The sequence below is a fragment of the Coregonus clupeaformis genome, unplaced genomic scaffold, assembly GCF_020615455.1.
Source record: "Coregonus clupeaformis isolate EN_2021a unplaced genomic scaffold, ASM2061545v1 scaf0277, whole genome shotgun sequence".
Lineage (NCBI taxonomy): Eukaryota > Metazoa > Chordata > Actinopteri > Salmoniformes > Salmonidae > Coregonus > Coregonus clupeaformis.
This window is the reverse complement of record NW_025533732.1, coordinates 287,501-308,549: the sequence shown is the minus strand read 5'-3', so window position 1 is coordinate 308,549 and position 21,049 is coordinate 287,501. Positions and strand designations below refer to the sequence as shown.

The 21,049-nt window shown below is 48.1% G+C and overlaps 1 protein-coding gene across 1 annotated transcript in view; it reads right to left on the bottom strand.

Moving 5' to 3' along the window:
- Positions 1–21,049, bottom strand: part of LOC121586783 (zinc finger protein 40) — a 96,560-nt gene that overhangs the window by 55,370 nt on the left and 20,141 nt on the right. The gene's annotated exons all lie outside the window — the stretch shown is intronic.

Genomic DNA, 21,049 nt, shown 5'->3' with positions numbered 1-21,049 from the left:
AGACATCCACTGAGCACCATGTTGATGTCGTCGTATCAGACCACTGTTACAGAGTATTGCTGCACCCAGATGGTAATGACATGGTAAAAATCCTTTAAGTTTGTTTCCCCACCATTTTGTTTCCCCACCATTTTGTTTTCCCCACCATTTTGTTTTCCCCACCATTTTGTTTCCCCACACCATTCTAAATGCTGCCATCCACCAGAGAAAGACAATAAAGGGATAGTAACGGCTCACCCTCTGAAGGAAATCTAGGTCTGCGTTCCTAATGGCAACCTATTCACTATATCGTACACTACTTTTCACCCGAGCCCTATGGGCCTTGGTCAAACGTAGTGCACTATATAGGGAATAGGGTGCCATTTGGGACACAGCCTAGCAGAGGGTATAAAGGCTTCCTTGTTGAGGAGGATGGAGCGACTCCACCACCAGAAGTAACAGGAGGATTACGTCATTAAAACGCCATCATTAAATAAAGCAGGGAGACCATGGCTATGTGGAACAAAACACTGGGGGAGGGAGATCTCTGTCACACACACACCATCACCCTATTTCTATAATTGGGACTAGTTAATATTACAGAGATTAAACCATGCATAGCGGGGATTGTGTAAAAATGAGCTAACTGATCTGATGAGCTCATGGTGTGTGGAAGAGTCAGTCAAGACCACTTCCTCTCCTCCACACACACACACACACACACACACACACCCCCACACACACACACCCCACACCACACCTCTCATCTATGGGACTTGGCTGTAACTGTTAACTGTACCAATCCCCTATCCAGCAGCTCATCCTGCCTGGGAGCATCCTGTCGATGGCCCTACATCACTCTGCCCATGGTTAAACACGCCACAATCATGTGCAGTAAGTAAGCCCTGCTTAAGGAGTCAGTCATTCACTGAATGGACTGACTGAGGGCTGGAATTAGTGGAGTTAGGATTTAGCGTTGTTAGCCCCTGACTGACATCAACCAGCCTGCCAATGTCAAGGCCAGCAGACAGAGCGAGATGTTATGACGACAGAGAACACCACCACTAGGTTGTGATAACAGAACACCACCAGGTTGTGATAACAGAACACCACCAGGTTGTGATAACATAACAACACCACCAGGTTGTGATAACAGAACACCACCAGGTTGTGATAACATAACACCACCACCAGGTTGTGATAACAGAACACCACCAGGTTGTGATAACATAACAACACCACCAGGTTGTGATAACATAACAACACCACCAGGTTGTGATAACATAACAACACCATCAGGTTGTGATAACAGAACACCACCAGGTTGTGATAACAGAACACCACCAGGTTGTGATAACATAACACCACCACCAGGTTGTGATAACAGAACACCACCAGGTTGTGATAACAGAACACCACCACCAGGTTGTGATAACAGAACACCACCACCAGGTTGTGATAACATAACAACACCACCAGGTTGTGATAACATAACAACACCACCAGGTTGTGATAACAGAACACCACCAGGTTGTGATAACAGAACCCCACCAGGTTGTGATAACATAACAACACCACCAGGTTGTGATAACATAACAACACCACCAGGTTGTGATAACATAACAACACCACCAGGTTGTGATAACATAACAACACCACCAGGTTGTGATAACATAACACCACCACCAGGTTGTGATAACATAACACCACCACCAGGTTGTGATAACTGAACACCACCAGGTTGTGATAACAGAACACCACCAGGTTGTGATAACATAACAACACCACCAGGTTGTGATAACATAACAACACCACCAGGTTGTGATAACATAACAACACCACCAGGTTGTGATAACAGAACACCACCACCAGGTTGTGATAACAGATCACCACCAGGTTGTGATAACAGAACACCACCAGGTTGTGATAACATAACACCACCACCAGGTTGTGATAACATAACAACACCACCAGGTTGTGATAACAGAACACCACCACCAGGTTGTGATAACAGAACACCACCACCAGGTTGTGATAACATAACAACACCACCAGGTTGTGATAACAGAACCCCACCAGGTTGTGATAACAGAACACCACCACCATGTTGTGATAACATAACAACACCACCAGGTTGTGATAACATAACAACACCACCAGGTTGTGATAACAGAACAACACCAGGTTGTGATGAACAACATCTGCCTGCTATTATGCCTTATTACACATATAAACACACAGTCCTCTAAGATGTTGTTACACACCATCCATAACATACCACCCTGCTCTTCTCTTTAAAAAAAATATTTAAAGGAATGGGGGAAAAGGAGCCCATCAATCCCACCTCCACCTGGACAGCATATTACCGGTGTGTTTCAATACCTTTTTTAAATATCTCCACAGTTTCGGCCCCTTTCAGGTTATCTGGCAGTTTTTCTGGTTGTTTTGAGAGCGTAGAGGAGCAGAGGCTATTTAGAAACCAATAGAATCATCTTAAAATGAATTCTAAAACTCACAGGCAGCCAGTCCAGAGACCTTAAAGCCGGTGTAATGTGTGCACTCCGTCTGGTCTTGGTCAGTACACATGCTGCAGCATTCTGTATGTTTTGCAGTAGACCAGACAGGAGAGGAGGTGAAGAAATAGATGATCAATGAGAACCAGAGATACAGGAGGAGGAAACTGAGAAACTCAACCTGCACTGTAGGTGTACATACTGTAATCCTGTTGCAATAACACATAGCCATAAATCAAAAACACACACACTCAAATAACCCCCTCAACACACACGAAATCAAAGCCCCCCCCTCAACACACACACACAGTCTATGAAAGAGAAGCACAAAGACACTCACACACATCACAATACCTTTGCAAATGGCAGAAAACTGTTCTGTTCTGTAGTCTCCGTGTGTCTTCTCTTCTCAGAGTCAGATAACACGCAGCTTACTGAGGAACACCTGACATTACCCTCTCAGTAAGTCAGCCAGACGCTCTCCTCCTCGGCCAATAACTGTCTGACATTCTTTCCTGCCCCCCCCCCTCCTCAACTCCTGAAATGCCACAGCGGAGTGGAACGTAGAGAGAGCGTCTGGCCAACGTCTGTCTGTCTGAGAACTCACTCACTCAAACCTCCACTGAGATAGAGAGTCTGAGCTTTCGGTTCTCACTTGTGACCGCCTCTCCTTCTGCTGGAGTAGCAGCTAGAAGTCACACTTCCCTCTTTCTCTCTTTCTGCCTTCGCTTTTCTACCCTCTCTCCCTGGCTGTTCTTTTTAATCCCTGCTCTAAAATCAGGGAAAGCCCTGGCTGTTCTTTTTAATCCCTGCTCTAAAATCAGGGAAAGCCCTGGCTGCCACTGTGACGACTTCACCTATCAGAGCAACAACATTCGCTCTCTCTTTAAAAAACAAAGCAGGATGCAGGGGCTAAAGAAGCTCTGGTGCCTAATTCCTATTCATGTGTGGGGAGGGAGACACACACACAGACAACAACACTGTCAACAGCAGATTAGCCGCTAACCCACTTGTACAGCAACCTCCCACGCCCCCACAGCAGCTATAAATACACATTGATCTGTCCTGTGCATTGATACTACCTGCTGCTGCAGGACCACAAACTCTCGCTTCACTAGCAGAGGAGGACAATAATAGTTCATACATACACAGGGACTAATGAGAGTTGCTAACGCACAGGGACAGAAGAAGAAGAAGAAGAAGAAGAAGAAGAAGAAGAAGAAGAAGAAGAAGAAGAAGAAGAAGAAGAAGAAGAAGAAGAAGAAGAAGAAGAAGAAGAAGAAGAAGAAGAAGAAGAAGAAGAAGAAGAAGAAGAAGAAGAAGAAGAAGAGAAGAAGAAGAAGAAGAAGAAGAAGAAGAAGAAGAAGAAGAAGAAGAAGAAGAAGAAGAAGAAGAAGAAGAAGAAGAAGAAGAAGAAGAAGAAGAAGAAGAAGAAGAAGAAGGAGGAGGAGGAGGAGGAGGAGGAGGAGGAGGAGGAGGAGAGAGATGGCTGGCGATAAGGAAGTGAATTCAGTAGGGGAGAGTTACAGGTAGCTTAGAAATCCCCAGACAGTCAAAGACTGTCTATCCAGAGCAAGGCGACCAGTAGTGAGCTCAAAACCACCTTTCCTCACCATTTCTTCCCATGGCAGCAGCGGCTAAAGGAAGAGATGGCCCTCATGTTACGCAAGAGGATGATGTCGCTGCCAGCAGGCAGTCAAACCCCTTCTTCCTCCCTCTACTCCACCCTCCTTCCCCTCTCTCTCTCTCTCTCTCTCTCTCTCTCTCTCTCCACACTCTGGTCAACAAACCTAAAGGGTTGCGTCGCAAATAGCACCCTATTCCGTATATAGCATACTACTTTTGTCCAGGGCCCATAGCGAAATAGGGAGTAATTTGGGATGCAACCGATAGCTTGTCTTCACGCAGCAGAAGCCTGATGGAGGCTTGACCTGTCAGGAGGAGTGGAGCGTGAGTTTCCCATGGTAAACCTCCTCCTTCAGTCCAGACAATACATAAACCCCTCACACCTGACTGCCACCTGTCAGTACGGGCTGTGCTGCCTGCAGTCATTGGAGAACAGTGGTTGAGAAGTGAGAGGTAAGGAACCCTCTGACCCTTCAGGAGTGTGTGTGTGTTGGGGGGGTACTGTGTGTGTGTGTGTGTGTTTCTAATATTGACCTGACTGATCCTGCTAACCATACACGTTGCTGATGAATCACACACCTGCAGTGGGGGCTTTCAACTTCTTGACATCGACCCACCCGCTGGAATCCATTAGGATCAGACAACCAAGGACGGAGCCATCAGGATCAGACAACCAAGGACGGGGCCATCAGGATCAGACAACCAAGGACGGAGCCATCAGGATCAGACAACCAAGGACGGAGCCATCAGGATCAGACAACCAAGGACGGGGCCATCAGGATCAGACAACCAAGGACGGAGCCATCAGGATCAGACAACCAAGGACGGGGCCCATCAGGATCAGACAACCAAGGACGGGGCCATCAGGATCAGACAACCAAGGACGGGCCATCAGGATCAGACTAACCAAGGACATGGCCATCAGGATCAGACTAACCAAGGACGGGGCCCATCAGGATCAGACTAACCAAGGACGGGCCATCAGGATCAGACTAACCAAGGACGGGCCATCAGGATCAGACAACCAAGGACGGGGCCCATCATGATCAGACTAACCAAGGACGGGGCCATCAGGATCAGACTAACCAAGGATGGGCCATCAGGATCAGACTAACCAAGGACGGGGCCCATCAGGATCAGACTAACCAAGGACGGGGCCATCAGGATCAGACTAACCAAGGACGGGCCATCAGGATCAGACAACCAAGGACGGGGCCCATCAGGATCAGACTAACCAAGGACGGGGCCTTCCTGACAGCAACTTCAGACCACCACACCTAATTTCCTCCTCCACCTCCTACAAATCCATACACTGCGCACACACACACACACACACACACACACACACACACACACACACACACACACGGAACTGACTGTCTCACAGGGCACATGCACAGACAGATAGACCAGTACAGTGATTTGTGTGAATGAATCCATGAAGAGACAGAGACGTTCTTAGAACAGATAAACAGAAGTGACAGTTTGCTGACCTGTGTAGAGGAGAGGCCACTGTTTCCAGTGAATACGCCCACAGTGACTCCCTGGCTGTGACTATTGAGGCTACTGACCTGCAGCAATACCAGGAGCAACACCCGCAGAAACCAAGTATCATCCTTACAGAAACCAAGTATCATCCTTACAGACACCAAGTATCATCCTTACAGAAACCAAGTATCATCCTTACAGAAACCAAGTATCATCTTTACAGAACCCAAGTATAATTCTTACAGAAACCAAGTATCATCCTTACAGAAACCAAGTATCATATTTACAGAAACCAAGTAGCATATTTACAGTAACCAAGTATAATCCTTACAGAAACCAAGTATCATCTTTACAGAAACCAAGTATCACCCTTACAGAAACCAAGTATCATCCTTACAGAAACCAAGTATCATCCTTACAGAAACCAAGCATCACCCTTACAGAAACCAAGTATCATCCTTACAGAAACCAAGTATCATCCTTACAGAAACCAAGTATCATCTTTACAGAAACCAAGTAGCATATTTATAGTAACCAAGTATAATCCTTACAGAAACCAAGCATCATCCTTACAGAAACCAAGTATCATCCTTACAGAAACCAGTAGCACATTACAGAAACCAAGTATCATCCTTACAGAAACCAAGTATTGCCCTTACAGAAACCAAGTATCACCCTTACAGAAACCAAGTATCATCCTTACAGAAACCAGTATCATCTTTACAGAAACCAAGTAGCATATTTACAGTAACCAAGTATCATCCTTACAGAAACCAAGCATCATCCTTACAGAAACCAAGTATCATCCTTACAGAAACCAGTAGCACATTACAGAAACCAAGTATCATCCTTACAGAAACCAAGTAGCATATTTATAGTAACCAAGTATAATCCTTACAGAAACCAAGCATCATCCTTACAGAAACCAAGTATCATCCTTACAGAAACCAGTAGCACATTACAGAAACCAAGTATCATCCTTACAGAAACCAAGTATCATCCTTACAGAAACCAGTAGCACATTACAGAAACCAAGTATCATCCTTACAGAAACCAAGTATCATCTTTACAGAAACCAAGTAGCATATTTATAGTAACCAAGTATAATCCTTACAGAAACCAAGCATCATCCTTACAGAAACCAAGTATCATCCTTACAGAAACCAGTAGCACATTACAGAAACCAAGTATCATCCTTACAGAAACCAAGTATTGCCCTTACAGAAACCAAGTATCACCCTTACAGAAACCAAGTATCATCCTTACAGAAACCAAGTATCATCTTTACAGAAACCAAGTAGCATATTTACAGTAACCAAGTATAATCCTTACAGAAACCAAGCATCATCCTTACAGAAACCAAGTATCATCCTTACAGAAACCAAGTATTGCCCTTACAGAAACCAAGTATCATCCTTGCAGAAACCAGTAGCACATTACACAACAAAGCAGCAGCCAATTAATACAAAACAAACTATTCTCTCAATTCATCATGTCTAAGATCTTGTCATGTTGTCCATCTCAGAGGGAGCGTCAATCAACTAGACCTGATAACACCCTTCTCTCAATCCTTACAGAACCGGCCAGGAATAGCTTCAGTACATTACACAACCAACACACCAGTTCAATTCTCTATAGACAATCATGTTAGACTGCTTGGTGTGCTGTTCATTTCAGACCCTCCTACCGGACCCCTGAACAGTAAATTACAACAACAAACATTAAAAGAAAGCAGCTGTTAACACTAAAACAACCTGTGTAGAGCAATTCCTTCACAATAACGTTAGAATGATTATAATAATAATAATAATAACAATAATAATAATGTTGTGCTGCTTATTAAAGAGATCCTTCAACTTGATTCAACTGGACCTTGAAAACGATTGCCCTCCGAATGTCCAGCCTCTCAACACATCACTGAGTGGTTGCATCCCAAATGACACCCCATTCCCTATATTAGGGGAACTCAACTCTTACACTACGAGGTCCGGAGCTCAATGTTCCCTCTAATTGTTTTCGGCACCGAGCAAATTTCAGGTCTGCTGAACGCAAAGTTGTGAAATTTCTGTGCAACTTCCGGCGCGCGTTTATTTTGAACACTGAGGCTGTACCCGCTTTAACTTACAGTTATAACAGTGGACAAGTAGGCTACTGTGGTTATTTGATCATACTGTAGGCCTACCAGAGTGGCCTACCATCAAAAACAATGGAGAAAATGCCATCCCATAACGTTTTAACATGGAAATAGTTGTTCTATCATTCAGCCTACAGTAGCAGCCAATGTGTGGTGTTCAATGTAGGCCTACATTCCCTGAGACTTTTGAAAAAAATATGCAGGGCTTGACATGAACCTGTTTATCCACTTGCCCTTCAGACAAGGCGGTGACTGGAAATGTTGTGTTGTTTGACGCAAGAAACCACTTTACAAAATAAAATGCATTATTATCCCCATTCCATTACTACAGATAATCAAATTATGTTACCCTCTGCCTATTGGCTCCTTAGCTTATTCAAGCCTGTCCCTTTAAGAAAGAAAAAAGCTCTTTACCTGACTCGCTTTTCAAAGATGGCTAGAAATGCACACATTTTGTGCTCTTGTAGGAAGCAACCACTCCTCCATTGCTGACTATAAATTATCTATAACTGGGCTAATAACTCACTAACTAGCAAAGGATATGAAAAAATGTGCACACGTGGCTACATGCAGCTCTCGCTTTGATCTAAAATAAAGCGCATCTACTCACGACCGCTCATGCTGTAAACACAGTCCAGTTCAAAGTGAATGGCACAGATCCATACAGTGGGGAAAAAAAGTATTTAGTCAGCCACCAATTGTGCAAGTTCTCCCACTTAAAAAGATGAGAGAGGCCTATAATTTTCATCATAGGTACACGTCAACTATGACAGACAAAATGAGCATTTTTTTTCCAGAAAATCACATTTTAGGATTTTTAATGAATTTATTTGCAAATGATGGTGGAAAATAAGTATTTGGTCAATAACAAAAGTTTCTCAATACTTTGTTATATACCCTTTGTTGGCAATGACACAGGTCAAACGTTTTCTGTAAGTCTTCACAAGGTTTTCACACACTGTTTTGGCCCATTCCTCCATGCAGATCTCCTCTAGAGCAGTGATGTTTTGGGGCTGTCGCTGGGCAACACGGACTTTCAACTCCCTCCAAAGATTTTCTATGGGGTTGAGATCTGGAGACTGGCTAGGCCACTCCAGGACCTTGAAATGCTTCTTACGAAGCCACTCCTTCATTGCCCAGGCGGTGTGTTTGGGATCATTGTCAAGCTGAAAGACCCAGCCACGTTTCATCTTCAATGCCCTTGCGGATGGAAGGAGGTTTTCACTCAAAATCTCACGATACATGGCCCCATTCATTCTTTCCTTTACACGGATCATTCGTCCTGGTCCCTTTGCAGAAAAACAGCCCCAAAGCATGATGTTTCCACCCCCATGCTTCACAGTAGGTATGGTGTTCTTTGGATGCAACTCAGCATTCTTTGTCCTCCAAACACGACGAGTTGAGTTTTTACCAAAAAGTTATATTTTGGTTTCATCTGACCATATGACATTCTCCCAATCCTCTTCTGGATCATCCAAATGCACTCTAGCAAACTTCAGACGGGCCTGGACATGTACTGGCTTAAGCAGGGGGACACGTCTGGCACTGCAGGATTTGAGTCCCTGGCGGCGTAGTGTGTTACTGATGGTAGGCTTTGTTACTTTGGTCCCAGCTCTCTGTAGGTCATTCACTAGGTCTCCCCGTGTGGTTCTGGGGTTTTTGCTCACCGTTCTTGTGATCATTTTGACCCCACAGGGTGAGATCTTGTGTGGAGCCCCAGATCGAGGGAGATTATCAGTGGTCTTGTATGTCTTCCATTTCCTAATAATTGCTCCCACAGTTGATTTCTTCAAACCAAGCTGCTTACCTATTGCAGATTCAGTCTTCCCAGCCTGGTGCAGGTCTACAATTTTGTTTCTGGTGTCCTTTGACAGCTCTTTGGTCTTGGCCATAGTGGAGTTTGGAGTGTGACTTTTTGAGGTTGTGGACAGGTGTCTTTTATACTGATAAGTTCAAACAGGTGCCATTAATACAGGTAACGAGTGGAGGACATAGGAGCCTCTTAAAGAAGAAGTTACAGGTCTGTGAGAGCCAGAAATCTTGCTTGTTTGTAGGTGACCAAATACTTATTTTCCACCATAATTTGCAAATAAATTCATAAAAAATCCTACAATGTGATTTTCTGGATGCTTTTTCTCAATTTGTCTGTCATAGTTGACGTGTACCTATGATGAAAATTACAGGCCTCTCTCATCTTTTTAAGTGGGAGAACTTGCACAATTGGTGGCTGACTAAATACTTTTTTCCCCCACTGTACATGGCAATGGTCTATTTGCATATTGGTATACTGCAGCTCTGATTGGTTATGGCGCACCGGTCTGTGTAGATACGGCCTGAGTCGTGCCTGTCAATGCAATAGAATCCTACTCTGATGCGTTCTGCCTACAACAAAAACTCTTGCATAGTTAGTTTTGTTTCGGTACGCTGCATTGAAAGAGGCTAATATATATATATTCCCTTTTGGCCAGGGCACATAGTGGTCAGACGTAGTCCACTATGTTGGGAATAGAGTGTATTTGTATTTATTATGGATCCACATTAGTTCCTGCCAAGGCAGCAGCTACTCTTCCTGGGGTCCAGCAAAATTAAGGCAGTTATACATTTAAAAAACATTACAATACAGTCATAACAGATTTCACAGCACATTAAGTGTGTGCCCTCAGGCCTGTACTCTACTACCACATATCTACAACACAAAATCCATGTGTACGTGTGTGTATAGAGCGTATGTTATCGTGTGTTTGTATGAAAGTGTCTATGTTTGTGTTGCTTCATTTGGGACAAATCCTGAGTGGCTGGAAAATCTAAGTCTGGGAGAGCCAATGAGGCGAGGGCGATAAGATAAATCACTAATGGACACCAGGGTATTCTGGGTAAATTGACGTTCCCCTTAGCATAGGTGAGTCTTCAGGTAAAGGATGTTCACGAAGCCATTTGCTGCAGGGGGGAGGCTACAGCTTCCCTTCCCCAGGGACCTGATTGTTACTCCGTCTAACCAGACAATGTGTGACAGCAAACTGAAGACGTGTCCGAAATAGCACCCTAAATCCTTAGGTAGTGCACTATATTTTTAACCAGTGTGTGCATGTGTGTAAGACTGGAGTCAATTGTGCTTGTACCTATACAGTCTTCCATATGCTAATGTCTGTTCACGTAAGCATGAGCAACCACTGCTGCGGTGCATCCATCCAGTACACTGCACTGCAACTCAATGTTTTGACCTCTGTATGGAACGGCTCTTTAATGGGTGTGAGTCAGACTGTGTTGTCTAATGCTGTGGGCATTGTAGAATATAGACATTGACATTGAATTAAGGATCGGCTCAGCTATTAGGTTCAGGCAGCTAACTGTGTGCCATTAACATTAAATGACCACCATGGCCAATGGGTCATAGTCTATGTCACAAATGGCACCCTATATCCCTAAGTAGTGAACTACTTTCGACCAGGGCCTATGCAGGGATTAGGGCAGTCATTTGGGAAGCCGCCATGGAGCACGGGAAAAATCACCAAAACAGCCACACAATACACGGATGGGTCAATGAATCAACGTTACAGTATTTGAGGATTTGAGGGGTGCCCTTATTGGACTAGAGATGGTGAACGGACAAATTAGTAAAAGAGGGAGAACGCGGCGATTCAAACTCCAGTTCAGGAAATCATGGACTCAAACATCATGCCGTCGTTGCCAGCGAGGAGACTAGCTGTTATTGTTCTTTCTCCAAGTAAGTCACTCTCTGGCCGGTGGATCTAAGCTGACGTCCACAGCACACTCTGTACAGTTACAGTACCATCCCTCCCAATCACCATACCCCCCCCCACCCTTTCTCCAATCTCCCCACCAAACCGCACAGCTATTTTCTCACCACACACTCTGGCTTGCTGAATTCACGGCATTCCCTCTCTCTCTGCTCTCCGTAACTTTGGGGCCCCTTACGGGGCCCCTACCGAGTGTCAGCTGAGGTCCAGGTCTGTCGTCACGGACTCCCTCTTATTTTTCCACTCTCTCCACCTTTATTTCCTCCCCTGTTAGTGATTTCAGAAAGCCAAGTTATGACACTATGTCTTCTCTAATATATCCCCCACTACCTCTATCAAACCCCACTAGCTCTATCAAACCCACTAGCTCTATCAAACCCACTAGCTCTATCAAACCCCACTACCTCTATCAACCCCACTAGCTCTATCAAACCCACTAGCTCTATCAAACCCCACTAGCTCTATCAAACCCCACTAGCTCTATCAAACCCCACTAGCTCTATCAAACCCCACTAGCTCTATCAAACCCCACTAGCTCTATCAAACCCCACTAGCTCTATCAAACCCCACTAGCTCTATCAAACCCCACTACCTCTATCAACCCCACTAGCTCTATCAAACCCACTAGCTCTATCAAACCCACTAGCTCTATCAAACCCCACTACCTCTATCAACCCCACTAGCTCTATCAAACCCACTAGCTCTATCAAACCCACTAGCTCTATCAAACCCACTAGCTCTATCAAACCCACTAGCTCTATCAAACCCCACTAGCTCTATCAAACCCCACTAGCTCTATCAAACCCACTAGCTCTATCAAATCAAATTTTATTTGCCACATGCGCCAAATACAACAGGTGTAGACATTACCGTGAAATGCTTACTTACAGCCCTTAACCAACAATGCATTTATTTCTTAATAAAAAAGTTAAATAAAACAACAACAAAAAAGTGTTGAGAAAAAAAGAGCAGAAGTAAAAATAAAATAACAGTAGGGAGGCTATATACAGGGGGGGTACCGGTGCAGAGTCAATGTGCGGGGGCACTGGCTAGTTGAGGTAGTTGAGGTAATATGTACATGTGGGTAGAGTTAAAGTGACTATGCATGAATAATTAACAGAGTAGCAGCAGCGTAAAAAGATGGGGTGGGGGTGCAAATAGTCCGGGTAGCAATGATTAGCTGTTCAGGAGTCTTATGGCTTGGGGGTAGAAGCTGTTGAGAAGCCTTTTGGACGTAGACTTGGAGCTCCGGTACCGCTTGCCGTGCGGTAGCAGAGAGAACAGTCTATGACTAGGGTGGCTGGAGTCTTTGACAATTTTGAGGGCCTTCCTGACACCGCCTGGTATAGAGGTCCTGGATGGCAGGAAGCTTGGCCTCAGTGATGTACTGGGCCACACGCACTACCCTCTGTAGTGCCTTGCGGTCAGAGGCTGAGCAGTTGCCATACCAGGCGGTGATGCAATGTAACGATTCCGGCAGTCTGAGTCGGGTCCTGTCTGTGGACTAGTGTTTTGTGTTCGTAGTCTCCAGTTTCCCGAGGGTTCGGGAACGCTCCGGGGAGCTCTCTGGTTTTCCGCACCTGCATCCCGTCAGCAATCTGCACACCTGGCCCTCATCATCACCCTTTTTAGGCTCTGGCCAAACATCCAGTTCCTGCCGGATCGTTAGCCATGAACAGTAGGTGTTCTGTGTATCAGTGTAGAGCTTTCTAGCGTGAGTTTTGTTATTTTGTACTTTGTTGAGTTTTTGTGTTCTTACCTCCGTTTTTGTTCCACCTGCAGTCACACGTCCGGAACCTTCACCCCACCTCTGCCTGATGGTCGGGCGGCTGCCGAGCCACCACTGGACCCAGTACTGCACCCCCAACTACTCAACCACGCCGCCCGCTCTGTCCCTGGATTATTCTGCACCTTTTTGTCGTATCTAATAAACCCTCACCTTCGTTCAACTCTCCTTGTCCTGGTCTGCTTTTGGGTTCTGGCTGAGGGAACTGTGACAGAACGATCCGGCCAAATATGAACCCAGCGGACCTGGACTCTGTTCGCCATGCCATTACCCAGCAGGAGAAGATGTTGGGCCATCATAGCATGGTACTACAGGAGATCGCGTTGTCAGTTCGGAACCTGTCTACCGGCCTGACGGAGGTCCAGAACCAACGCCAGTGTCCGGTGGAGGACTCACTACCGGTTTCACCCATCTCGCCTGCCGCTTCTGAAGTTGTGTCCCTCCGTGAGCCCAAGGTTCCGACGCCGGAGAAATATGAGGGGGAGCTGGGAAGATGCCGTTCCTTCCTTATGCAGTGTGGATTAGTGTTCGATCTACAGCCCTACTCTTATGCCACTGACAAGGCTAGGATAGCCTTTTTGATTGAGTTGCTGCGTGGTCGAGCGCTGGAGTGGGCTTCAGCCGTTTGGGAACGACAGGATCCCTGCATGGCTTCATACCAGGGGTTCACGGCCGAGATGAGGAAGCTCTTCGACCATTCCGTCCGAGGGAGGGACGCAGCTAGGCGTCTGTTTTCTCTTCACCAAGGAACTCGCAGCGTGGCCGACTTCGTGATCGAGTTCAAGACGTTGGCTGTGGAGAGTGGGTGGAACGAGGAGTCTTTGCAAGCGGCCTTTTACCAGGGCCTGTCGGAGCAGCTCAAGGATGAGTTGATCTCCTATCCGGAGCCTAGTGACCTGGACAGCTTGGTAGCCTTGTCTATTCGGGTGGATAATCGAGTCCGAGAGCGAAGGAGGGAGAAGCAATGGGGTCCGTCCAATCGATCAGCTTCTCAGTTCCCAGTCGGGTCGGGTGGTGGACCAGAACACGTCGATCATTCTCCACCACTAAGGATTAGTGGAGAGGACCTCTCTCCCGATTCTGAACCCATGCAAGTGGGGCGGCACGGGTTAACCAAGGAGGAGCGTCAACATAGACGTAAGACCAACTGCTGCCTCTACTGTGGTCGCCGGGACATTACATCTCCACTTGTTCCCGGCGGTCGTCAAACTGCCCGGCTCGCTAAAGTTGGGAGGACTTTTAGCGAGCCAGTTTCAACCTCTCAGTACCTCTGTCAGACCCCGCTTCCCGGCTACCCTTGTGAACAGGAATCAGAGCTTAGCGCTTAACGCTTTTATCGATTCAGGTGCCGATGGAAGCTTTCTTGATGCCGAGTTGGTGGAACAGCTGGGGCTTTCCAAGGAGCAATTGCCGGAAGCCATTGAAGCGACCACTCTGAACGGCAGTAGTCTGGCACGTATCACGATGAGGACTGAACCGGTTAAGATGCGGTTGTCGGGGAATCATTCTGAGATGATTTCATTTTTCATTCTGCCGTCTTCCCATGTTCCTCTGGTTCTTGGATACCCCTGGCTGAAGGAACACAATCCCACGTTCGATTGGGTGACGGGCAAGGTAACGAGTTGGAGCCTTGATTGTCATGCTAACTGTCTCAAGACTGCCTGCCCCCATTCGGTTCCCAGTCAGGTGATTGAGGCTAAACCCCCAGATTTGTCCCTGGTTCCCGAGACATATCACGATTTGGGGAAGTTTTCAGTAAGCAGAAGGCTCTGTCACTTCCTCCCCACCGACCATATGATTGTGCCATCAACCTGGTTCCTGGAGCTGTCTACCCCAAGGGAAGGTTATACAGTATCTCCCGACCTGAACGTGAGGCGTTGGAGACCTACATCAAGGAGTCCCTAGCTGCTGGTCTCGTTCGTCCTCGTCATCACCCCTGGGGGCAGGATTCTTCTTTGTGGGAAAGAAGGATGGCTCTCTTCGACCGTGTATTGATTATCGGGGGTTGAATGACATCACGGTCAAGAACAAGTATCCCCTGCCCTTGATGAGTTCTGCCTTCGACTCCTTACAGGGTGCTACAGTGTTCACCAAGCTAGACCTACGCAATGCGTATCACCTGGTCCGGATCAGAGAGGGGGACGAGTGGTTGACGGGTTTCAATACACCGATGGGTCACTTCGAGTATCAGGTGATGCCGTTTGGACTGACCAATGCTCCAGCGGTATTCCAGAGTATGGTGAACGACGTCCTGAGAGATATGATCGGTCTCTTCGTGTTTGTTTACCTGGATGACATTCTGATCTTCTCGAAGGAACCTTCCGACCACGTCCAGCATGTCCGGCAGGTTCTGCAGCGATTGTTGGAGAATCGCCTGTTCGTGAAGGCCGAGAAGTGCGAGTTTCACGCCCACACTACATCCTTTCTCGGGTACATCATCTCCAGGGGTGAGATTAGGATGGATCAGGAGAAGGTTAGAGCGGTTCTGGAATGGGTCCAGCCCGGTACGAGATTGCAACTCCAGAGATTTTTGGGGTTTGCGAATTTCTACCGCAGATTCATCCGGGATTACAGCCGTGTGGCCGCTCCATTAACTGCCTTGACTTCCAGTATCAGGACCTTCAAGTGGAATCCGGAGGCGGATCGAGCGTTTCTGGATTTGAAGAGGCGATTCACCAACGCACCGATTCTCTCTCAACCGGACACGGCCCGTCAGTTCGTCGTTGAAGTGGACGCGTCTGATGTGGGAGTTGGCGCTATCCTGTCGCAGCGATGCTCCACGGACAGTAAACTCCATCCCTGCGCCTACTACTCTCGTCGCCTTTCGCCTGCAGAGAGGAATTACGATGTGGGTAACCGGGAGCTTCTCGCGGTGAAACTTGCCTTGGAGGAGTGGCGCCACTGGTTGGAGGGGGCGGAGCAACCGTTTATTGTCTGGACTGACCACAAGAACCTTGCTTACGTGCAATCGGCTAAACGTCTCAACTCCCGTCAGGCCAGGTGGGCGTTGTTTTTCGGACGATTCAAGTTTGCCCTGACGTTCCGACCGGGATCTAAGAACGGCAAGGCGGACGCCTTGTCCCGGATGTTCTCCAAGACGGAGGAGAGTGGGTCCAAGACCGAGACTATTCTCCCCGGAACTGCGTCGTGGGAGCAGTGATGTGGAAGATTGAGGAGGAGGTGCTGGCGGCCCTTCGGACTCAGCCCGGTCCCGGTAACGGTCCACCCGGTCGGTTGTTTGTGCCTGAGTCGGTTCGTCCTGCTGTCCTCAAATGGTCCCACGCCAGCAAGATGGCTTGTCACCCCGGGCGTGGCTCGGACTATGGCGTTTCTTCGCAGACGTTTTTGGTGGCCTGCCATGGCCGAGGATACTCGGGGTTTTGTTGCTGCCTGTCCAGTGTGTGCGCAGAATAAGAGTACCAATCGGCCCAGCTCTGGACTACTTCACCCCCTTCCTATTCCCCCGGCGTCCATGGTCGCATCTGGCCCTGGACTTCGTCACTGGGTTGCCCGCTTCTGAGGGGAACACGGTCGTTCTGACTATCGTGGACAGATTCAGCAAGTTCGCCCACTTTGTGCCTATTGCCAAGCTTCCCTCTGCCTCGGAGACGTCCGAGATCCTGGTTAGGGAGGTTTTCAGGGTCCACGGTTTGCCCAGTGATATCGTTTCCGACCGTGGCCCTCAGTTTACCTCTGCTGTCTGGAAGTCCTTCTGTTTGGCCATTGGAGCTACAGTCAGTCTCACATCTGGTTTTCACCCCCAATCCAATGGTCAGGCGGAGAGAGCCAACCAGAAGATGGAATCCACGCTACGCTGTCTGGTCTCTTCTAACCCCACCTCCTGGGCCTCTCAGTTGCCTTGGGTTGAGTATGCCCACAATACTCTCCCCTACATCTGCCACTGGGATGTCTCCCTTCCAGTGCCTGTATGGCTACCAACCTCCCCTGTTCCCTTCTCAGGAGAAGGAGCTATCAGTGCCTTCTGTTCAGGCTCATATTCGTCGTTGCCACCGGACCTGGCATCGGGCCAGAAAGGCACTCCTTAGAGGTTCGGATCAGTATCAGCTCCAGGCGAATCGTCGCCGGATCCCCGCTCCCACCTATACCATCGGAGATAGGGTTTGGTTGGCCACACGGGATCTTCCGTTACGGACTGAGTCTAGGAAGTTGTTACCGAGTTCATTGGTCCGTTTGTGGTGGAGAGGGTGATCAATCCGGTGGCAGTTCGACTCAAACTACCGAGGACGCTCAGAGTCCATCCCACCTTTCATGTCTCCTGCCTCAAGCCTGTCTTCCTCAGTCCTCTGTTGCCTCCTCCGCCTCCTCCTCCTCCTCCTCGGATGATCGGAGGTGGTCCTGCCTACACGGTGCGTCGCATCATGGATTCCAGACGGCGGGGCCGGGGTTTCCAGTATCTCGTGGACTGGGAGGGGTATGGTCCTGAAGAGAGGAGCTGGATTCCGCGGCGACAGGTCCTAGATGCTGACCTCATCAGGGACTTTTACCGCCTCCATCCTGGCGCTCCGGGGAGTCCGCCCGGTGGCGTTCGTCGGAGGGGGGGTACTGTAACGATTCCGGCAGTCTGAGTCGGGTCCTGTCTGTGGACTAGTGTTTTGTGTTCGTAGTCTCCAGTTTCCCGAGGGTTCGGGAACGCTCCGGGGAGCTCTCTGGTTTTCCGCACCTGCATCCCGTCAGCAATCTGCACACCTGGCCCTCATCATCACCCTTTTTAGGCTCTGGCCAAACATCCAGTTCCTGCCGGATCGTTAGCCATGAACAGTAGGTGTTCTGTGTATCAGTGTAGAGCTTTCTAGCGTGAGTTTTGTTATTTTGTACTTTGTTGAGTTTTTGTGTTCTTACCTCCGTTTTTGTTCCACCTGCAGTCACACGTCCGGAACCTTCACCCCACCTCTGCCTGATGGTCGGCGGCTGCCGAGCCACCACTGGACCCAGTACTGCACCCCCAACTACTCAACCACGCCGCCCGCTCTGTCCCTGGATTATTCTGCACCTTTTTGTCGTATCTAATAAACCCTCACCTTCGTTCAACTCTCCTTGTCCTGGTCTGCTTTTGGGTTCTGGCTGAGGGAACTGTGACATGCAACCAGTCAGGATGCTCTCGATGGTGCAGCTGTAGAACTTTTTGAGGATCTGAGAACCCATGCCAAATCTTTTCAGTCTCCTGAGGGGGAATAGGCTTTGTCGTGCCCTCTTCACGACTGTCTTGGTGTGTTTGGACCATGATAGTTTGTTGGTGATGTGGACACGAAGGAACTTGAAGCTCTCAACCTGTTCCACTACAGCCCTGTAGATGAGAATGGGGGCGTGCTCAGTCCTCTTTTTTTTCCTGTAGTCCACAATCATCTCCTTTGTCTTGGTCACGTTGAGGGAGAGGTTGTTATCCTGGCACCACATGGCCAGGTCTCTGACCTCCTCCCTATAGGCTGTCTCATCGTTGTCGGTGATCAGGCCTACCACTGTTGTGTCGTCGGCAAACTTAATGATGGTGTTGGAGTCATGCCTGGCCTTGCAGTCATGGGTGAAGAGGGAGTACAGGAGGGGACTGAGCACGCACCCCTGAGGGGCCCCCGTGTTGAGGATCAGCGTGGCAGATGTGTTGTTACCTACCCTTACCACCTGGGGGCGGCCCGTCAGGAAGTCCAGGATCCAGTTGCAGAGGGAGGTGTTTAGTCCCAGGATCCTTAGCTTAGTGATGAGCTTTGAGGGCACTATGGTGTTGAACGCTGAGCTGTAGTCAATGAATAGCATTCTCACGTAGGTGTTCCTCTTGTCCAGGTGGGAAAGGGCATGTGGAATGCAATAGAGATTGCATCATCTGTGGATCTGTTGGGGCGGTATGCAAATTGGAGTGGGTCTAGGGTTTCTGGTATAATGGTGTTGATTTGAGCAATGACCAGCCTTTCAAAGCACTTCATGGCTACAGAAGTCAGTGCTACGGGTCGGTAGTCATTTAGGCAGGTTATCTTAGTGTCCTTGGGCACGGGAACTATGGTGGTCTGCTTGAAACATGTTGGTATTACAGACTCAGTCAGGGACATGTTGAAAATGTCGGTGAAGACACTTGCCAGTTGGTCAGCACATGCTCGGAGTACACGTCCTGGTAATCCGTCTGGCCCTGCGGCCTTGTGAATGTTGACCTGCTTAAAAGTCTTACTCACATCGGCTACGGAGAGCGTGATCACATAGTCATCCGGAACAGCTGGTGCTCTCATGCATGCTTCAGTGTTGCTTGCCTCGAAGCGAGCATAGAAGTGGTTTAGCTCGTCTGATAGGCTTGTGTCACTGGGAAGCTCGCGGCTGTGCTTCCCTTTGTAGTCTGTAATAGTTTTCAAGCCCTGTCACATCCGACGAGCGTCAGAGCCGGTGTAGTACGATTCAATCTTAGTCCTGTACTAACTCTTTGTCTGTTTGATGGTTCGTTGGAGGGCATAGCGGGATTTCTTATAAGCTTCCGGGTTAGAGTCCCGCTCCTTGAAAGCGGCAGCTCTACCCTGTAGCTCAGTGCAGATGTTGCCTGTAATCCATGGCTTCTGGTTGGGGTATGTACGTACGGTCACTGTGGGGACGACGTCATCGATGCACTTATTGATGAAGCCAGTGACTGATGTGGTGTAATCCTCAATGCTATCTGAAAAATCCCGGAACATGATTGGCTAATAGGATTGATGGAAGAGGCAGTTTACTCGCTCGCCGTCGAATCCTTACAAGGCACCCCGATCTACGTCCACGATATCTCCGTCTCTTTCTCCTGCGAATGATGGGGATTTGGGGCTTGTCGGGTGTCTGTAGGATATCCTTCACGGCCGCCTCGTTGAAGAACAAATCTTCGTCCAATACGAGGTGAGTAATCGCTGTCCTGATATCCAGAAGCTATTTTTGGTTATAAGAGATGATGGCAGAAACATTATGTACAGAATAAATTACAAATAACGCGAAAAAACACACATAATAGTACAATTGGTTAGAGGGCTGTAAAACGGCGGCCATCTTCTCCGGCGCCATCATATTCACTACCTCTATCAAACGCACTTTATCAGTCTTTCCTGAGCTGCCGTCATTGTCCCCTGCACACCTCCGCTCTCTCTACCTCCCTTCACCTCTTCCTCCCTCTCTCCCCCCTACATCTCTCGCTCCCCCTACATCTCTCTCTCTACCGCCTCCATCTCTCTCTACCTCCCTCATCCACACTAAGACTCATACTGCTCCGTTGCCTGGCAACCGTTACATTGGGCTTTGCTTGTGCAAACCATTAGGCATTGCCAGCACACTGCGCTCACACAAACACACACACACACACACATGCACGCCCACGCAACCACCCTTTTAAGGGTTTCCGGCTAGCATACGTCAGTTTTACTGACCCTCTCTTTTTCCAAAGCCTTTTTTTATTTTAACTCCAGAGAATTAGCTGGCCCGCATCACAGTGTTTCTCTGCGAATGACACATTCTCTAAAGCCAATCAGATACACAGGTCTCTCTCTCCTCTCCCTCGCGGTGTCATGATTCCTCAACAAGTCTTAAAACAACACGCAGTCCAACCATTGGACCATTTCATGACCGCAGCAGACCCCTCCCTCCATTTCCAGGTTTCTGGTGCTGGCGCGGACGGAGGCAAATGAAAGGCGGCTGGGCGTCTCCCACTCTGATTTTCCCCTTCTCAGTCTCGGTCGGTCATACGCCAACGCGTCCCTTCCTAAGCATGCCAAAATCAACGTTGCTCTACCAAGGTTCCAGGAAGAGATGT